The sequence below is a fragment of the Glycine max genome, chromosome 14 (assembly GCF_000004515.6).
Source record: "Glycine max cultivar Williams 82 chromosome 14, Glycine_max_v4.0, whole genome shotgun sequence".
NCBI lineage: Eukaryota > Viridiplantae > Streptophyta > Magnoliopsida > Fabales > Fabaceae > Glycine > Glycine max.
The window spans coordinates 28,551,014-28,557,390 of NC_038250.2; positions in this window are offsets into that span (position 1 = coordinate 28,551,014).

The window sequence follows — 6,377 nt, forward strand, 5'->3', positions numbered from 1 at the left end:
TGTCGTCCAGTGGCTGCATCTGACTTCCCAAGAGCCTCCTCACCATTAGCATATCAGCTTGCATAGCTTCCCCCTCAAGCTCTTCTTCCACTTCTTCTTCTTCACTGATTTCAGATTCACTGATGATTTCTCCATCTGCCTTCATTATCATGGTCCTCCTAGTTGGACACTCAGAAGCAATATGTCCTCTGCCTAAGCATTTGAAATATTTTATGTTTCTGGTACCACCGTTTGATGATGAGGCAAAATTATGCTTAGCTTCAACACTGAACACTTGTGTTTGTTTTCTTCTTCCCTACACTCTTTACTTTTCCGTTGTGCACTTTTTATTTCCGCTTTACTTTTGTCTAAGTTATTGTTTCTGTTCTTTACTTTCTCATAACTTAGTAGTAAAACCTAATTGAATCTAGTAATATTAAGAAGGGTAATTTTTAATTAGTCAAGACACATTCATAATTAATTCAACCCCCCCTTCTTAATTATTCCGAGGCCACTTGATCCAACAAAAAAGACCTTTCATTGGAAGTAAGTTGGGAGCCCCCAATAGGTCACCCTACTTCCATTTGTGTGTAATAATTTTAGGCAATTTTCCCTTAGGATTGTGAGTGTTTTGTTGGGAACCTTTAATGTGGTCATCCAAACACTCTTAGGATTCGCCTAGTTTACATTTCTTGCTTACTTTCATAGCTTGTTTCGTTTACCTTCCATTGTTAAACCGCCTAGATAGCTTGCCTTTTACCAATTATTTTTTACCTTATCTTTCACACCTCTTTTAGTGTTTATTTTGGCTAGTTTTAACCATAGTTTCTTTTACCTTTTGTTTTCAAACCCCCAACAAGAAAGGACCAGAACTTAGGAACCAACATGAGTCTTCATTCTTCATCTAGTGTTAATGGTGAGGGTTCTACTCCTAAGGACCCCTTGTATAAGATATTAGATGAGTTGAGATCCGTTAAGTTGTGGAAAGAAAAACAAGAGAGAAAAGAAAAAAGAAAAAAAAGAGTGGAAGAAATAAGTCAAGATGAAAGAGAGAAGATAAGAGAGGAAGAAAGAAGAAAAATAATGAAAGAAATGAAAAGAGAAAAACATGCCTCTTATAGTAGTCATGACTCTTGCAAGAGTTTAAGTGAAGAACTTAACGACTATTATAGAGGGCACCATAGTTCACATACTAAACATCACTCCCAAAGAAGAGAAAAGGATAGAAGGCCTCAAGAGGTTAACATTAGCCTCCCATATTTCCATGGATAGAAGGCCTGCTTAGATTGGGAGAGGAAGGTTGAACAACCCTTTTCTTGCCATCATATTAACGAAGAAAGAAAATTTACATTGGCTACCCTTAGCTTTCAAGGGTATGCCTTCTATTGGTGGACTTCCCTTGTCAGGGAACGAAGATTCATGGGGATCCTTCAGTAGAGTATTGGAATGATCTTAAGAGTGTCCTAAGGAAGAGGCACATTCCCTCCTACTATGAAAGGGAGCTTATGGACAAGCTCCAAAGGCTTAGACAAGGGAGTATGAGTGTTGATGAATATAGACAACAAATGGATCTACTCTTTTTAAGAGTTGGACTTAGGGAGGAGGAAAGAACAAGCATAGCTAGGTTCCTTAGTGGGCTTTATATGGAAGTGAGGGACAAGGTTGAACTCCTTCCATATAGGGACCTAGATGAGCTAGTCCAACTTTGTATAAAAGTGGAGCAACAACTTAAAAGAAAGCTTTCTTCAAAATCTGATGGATTTCACTCTTATCCAAGGAAGGACCAAACCCAAGGAATTCTTGGGGCTGCACCTTCAAAACCCAAGGAAGATAAGGGTAAGACCATAGAGAAATACACCCCTAAGACTAGTTCCCAAGAAAGGACTAGCAACATTAAATGCTTCAAATGTCTTGGGAGATGTCACATTGCCTCTCAATACCCCACAAAGAAAACCATGATTATGAGGGGTCAAGACATTCATAGTAGTCAAGAGGAGACTAATTCTTGCCCTTCCTTTAGTGGAAGTGAAGATGAAGTAAGAGGTGCAAAGTCTAGTGAAAAAGTCTACCCCCATGAAAAAGGTGACCTCTTAATGGTTAGAAGGCTCCTTAGAGATCAATCATGTGATATATCTCAATCCCAAAGAGAGAACATCTTTCATACAAGATGTAAAATTTTAGATAAAACTTATTCTCTCATTGTGGATAGTGGATCTTGTTGCAATTGTTGTAGCACAAGATTAGTTTCCAAGTTGAACCTCACTATCATTCCTCACCCAAACCTTATAAACTTCAATGGCTCAATGAGCAAAGGGAAATGATAGTTAACCAACAAGTGAAGGTACCTTTCTCCATTGGGACATATAAGGATGAAGTTAATTGTGATCTAGTTCCCATGGAGGCAGGACATATTCTTTTAGGAAGGCCATGACAATTTGATACGAAGATCATTTACAATGGCCTAACTAATGAGATTACCCTCACCCATTTTGGCACTAAATTTGTGCTGCATCCTCAAACACCTTCACAGGTGGCCAAAGATCAACTAACTATGAAAGATAAGACAGATGAGGAAGAAAAATGAGAAAAACAAAAGAAAAAGAAGGATAGTAAGGCCTTGTCTTCAAAGGCCAAGGGGAGGGATAAAGAGGAAAAAGATTCTTCCAAGATTGTTAAGAAGGAAAATCATTTTGCAACAAAAGGTGATATTAAAAGAGTACTCCTTCTTAAACAATCTTTCTACCTTCTCCTATCTAGGGAAACATCTCTTAGCACTTCCATAATTCAAACATTTGAGACCTTACCCTCAAAGGTCCAAGAACTCTTACATGAAGTTGATGATATATTTCCCAAAGCGATACCCCTTGGGCTACCTCCTCTAAGGGGAATAGAACACCAAATAGATTTTGTACCAGGAGCAAGCCTTCCTAATAGGCCAGCCTATAGGACTAACCCTCTAGAGACCAAGGAGATAGAGTCTCAGGTTAAAGAATTGTTGGAGAAGGGCTGGGTCCAAGAGAGCCTAAGCCCTTGTGCTGTGCCAGTGTTGTTGGTGCCCAAAAAGGATGGTACGTGGAAAATGTGTATAGATTGCAGGGTGATGGAGGCCGTACCCGAATCAAATAAACATGAAAATGCAGTAACTAGGAAGTGATCCTAGGTCGTTTCCCAACGAGCAGTGACAAACCAAATGTTCATAATATACTTGCAGTAACAGTAACAGTAACAGTAACGATTGGGGGGGGGGTTGTTTGTTTTGTGATTAAAGAGCAGAACAAGTAAACTGGAATACGAAACTACTAATATTAAAAACGGGTTGTTTCCTCTGATTCAGAAGCCATTCTCTTATCCTGGGTTATGGAGAATTCATCCCTAACAGTCAACCACTTAATCCAACCCTATTTTAATTTACTAAGCGAAAATCAACTTAGGGTTTTCAATACGTGATTAGGCACCACATACACCAGTTAGCCCTTCGTCCATTAAGCATGAATGCAAGTTAGGCTCAGAGGCAATTAATCGAACACGAAGCGTGCACTGATTAATATTCATGAATTTGGGATACTGGTGAAGGGAGAACTGCCAGGAAACCACATTACAAGCGAAACCTCAAAGAGAGTTGGGCTTCGTCCTCAAAAGGAAACAACACCAGAAAATCTAGCCTTCCATGGATTCAAACAGAAAACGCAATTGAAACATGAAGCAGAAACGTAAATGAACAGAAACGTAAATGAACAGAAATGTAAAACGGAACAGAAACGTAAATGAGAGTAGAAGAAGAAGCAAGAACAAAATTGTAATTAGAAGCAGAAAACGTAAAATTGCATTACGAACTCAGAAGCATCAAAGCAGAAAAACGAAAACCCTAAAACAAAAGCTCTGAATAATGAATAGCATAATAGAATGCCTTCACGAATCCCAAGGCAGCTATTTAAAAAGAGTCACTCAAAGTCACTAGGCCCTATTACAATACTCTGGCCCAAAATGAAATAAACACTGAACAACATAAAATAAAATTGCGAAATTTCCTAATTAGAAATTAACTAAGGTAAGCGCTGCTTTATTTGCCCTCTTCAAGTCCACAACTAAAATCCGGATTAAGCCCAATGTTTCATTAATTCCTGAAATTAGATTAAAAACATCAAATTAGCTAAATGAGCCCAAATAATAAAACTGCCTAATTAATTGACAATTAAGACCAATCAATAATTAAAATGGTGCAAAAAGGGTTTAGAAAATAGAAGAAAATGATGGCACATCAAAACCCCCCATACTTAGCCTTTTGCACTCCTGGGCAAAATGAAACAAAGAACAAAATCCAAGGATGTCAAAGAGAGACAAACAAACACATTCATATATTTCTCAATGAACATCAAGGAATGAAAGGAATGGGTAACATCTAACATAAGGAGATCCAAAAAGTCAAGACATTCATGAAAATCATCCAAGCAACCCAATCATGGCAAAATAGTTAATCAGCTTAAGAATGAAAAGTGATAAAGCCTCACAAGATATACACTCTATCTCTCAAGTGTGTAGGCTACTATTTACCCTCAAAGCACCCATGAAAGCAAACACCACATAGACTTGGCAAGATTCTAAAATTGACAATCAACCCACAAACACAAGCACATGAGGATCAAAAGGTCTTTTAAGGTTGTAATAGGGCCAAGGACAAGGTATGGAGAAATATGGAATAAGTGGCTAAATCCCAAAGGAATAGAGGAGCAAAGGGGAATAAGTGCATATTAAGAAAAAAATAAGAAAATAAAAAGAAGTAAAGATAAAATTTAAACATGAAGAGTAGAACCAAGAGTTTCATCATTCTTGTGCCATTTAAGATCTTATTCACTCAACTTTATTGCTTTTCTTTTTCTTTTTTCGATTTTTTTTTTACTCTATAGCCTTTGAGAAACAACATTTCATTCAGCATGTCCAACATTTAACCAATATACAATGTACATCAAGTATGGCCCAAAATACATCATGAAGCATAGCCAACAAAACAAGTTGTCCAATGAAACAAAAACCCCCCACACTTATTCCCAAAACAATTCCAAAGCTCCAAAATTCCTTAAGGATATGGTGATATCATGGTTTTTCACTTAAGGCTTGTAGTGAGCTTCAAAACAAGGAAAGGGAAACAAGGCTCAAAAGGGCTATCAAAGGAATTAATTCAAGGTAAGTCCATTTGGCTAGAAGCTTATAAGAACAAAATTGCCTCAATCATTTCCAAATATGCATGTGAATTAGGACACATCAACAAGAATCAAGCCAAGGCTATTGTGCAAGCAATCAATGGGGCAAAACACACCAAATGATTATGATGATGGATGGCTCAAATTCTCACAAAGGTAAAATCATCACTTTCAAATTGAGCTTTCAAAACTATCATGACATGTAGAGAAGAATCAAGGATTTCAAGTCACAAAATGTCAAGAACTTTTATTTTCAAAACAATTACCCATTTCTTGAACATATCCTATAATTCAAAGAAAAATATGCAAAGTCGTACGTGCACACAAAATTGACCCAAAATATTAAACTAAAAATCCGACGAAACTAACAACATTAACAAATTAACACAACTAACAAATTAACAAAACCAACAAAACTAGCAAAACCAAAGAACACTCCCCCCCATACTTAAACAACACATTGTCCTCAATGTAGCACAATTAAAAGATTAAAAACAATTAAATCATCAAAGAGAATCGGACAAGTGTAATAAAAGCAAAGAAGGAGATAGGAAAAGAAAAACTCCCTAAGTCATGGTGGAGGAAGAGTAGGGTGGAGTAAGGAAGTCTCTTCCACCACTACGTCCACTAAAGAAGGGTTCGTGAGGAATGGCTTAAGTCGATGTCCGTTGACCTTGAAGCTCTTGTTTGTGGAGTCGCTTTTGATCTCAACTGTACCATAAGGAAAAACATTAGTAACAACAAAAGGACCAATCCACTTAGACCTCAACTTACCACTCATGAGTCCAAGCCTAGAATTATACAATAACACTTTTTGCCCAACCACGAAGTCTTTTTTAACTATCATGGAACTTCTTGGTCTTTTATTTGTAGAACTTGGCATTCTCGTAGGCTTCTAGGCGGATTTCATCTAACTCACTCAGTTGCAACTTTCTTTCCTCACCAGCTTGATCCATAGAAAAGTTGCAAGTCTTCACTGCCCAGTAAGCTTTGTGCTCAATTTCCACTGGAAGATGACATGCCTTTCCAAAGACAACCCGATAAGGAGACATTCCGATGGGTGCTTTGTAGGCAGTCCGATGTGCCCAGAGAGCATCATCAAGCCTGGTACTCCAATCTTTCCTGCTTGGTTGCACAATCTTCTCTAAAATTTGCTTGATTTCTCGATTAGAAATTTCTGCCTGTCCATTGGTCTGGGGG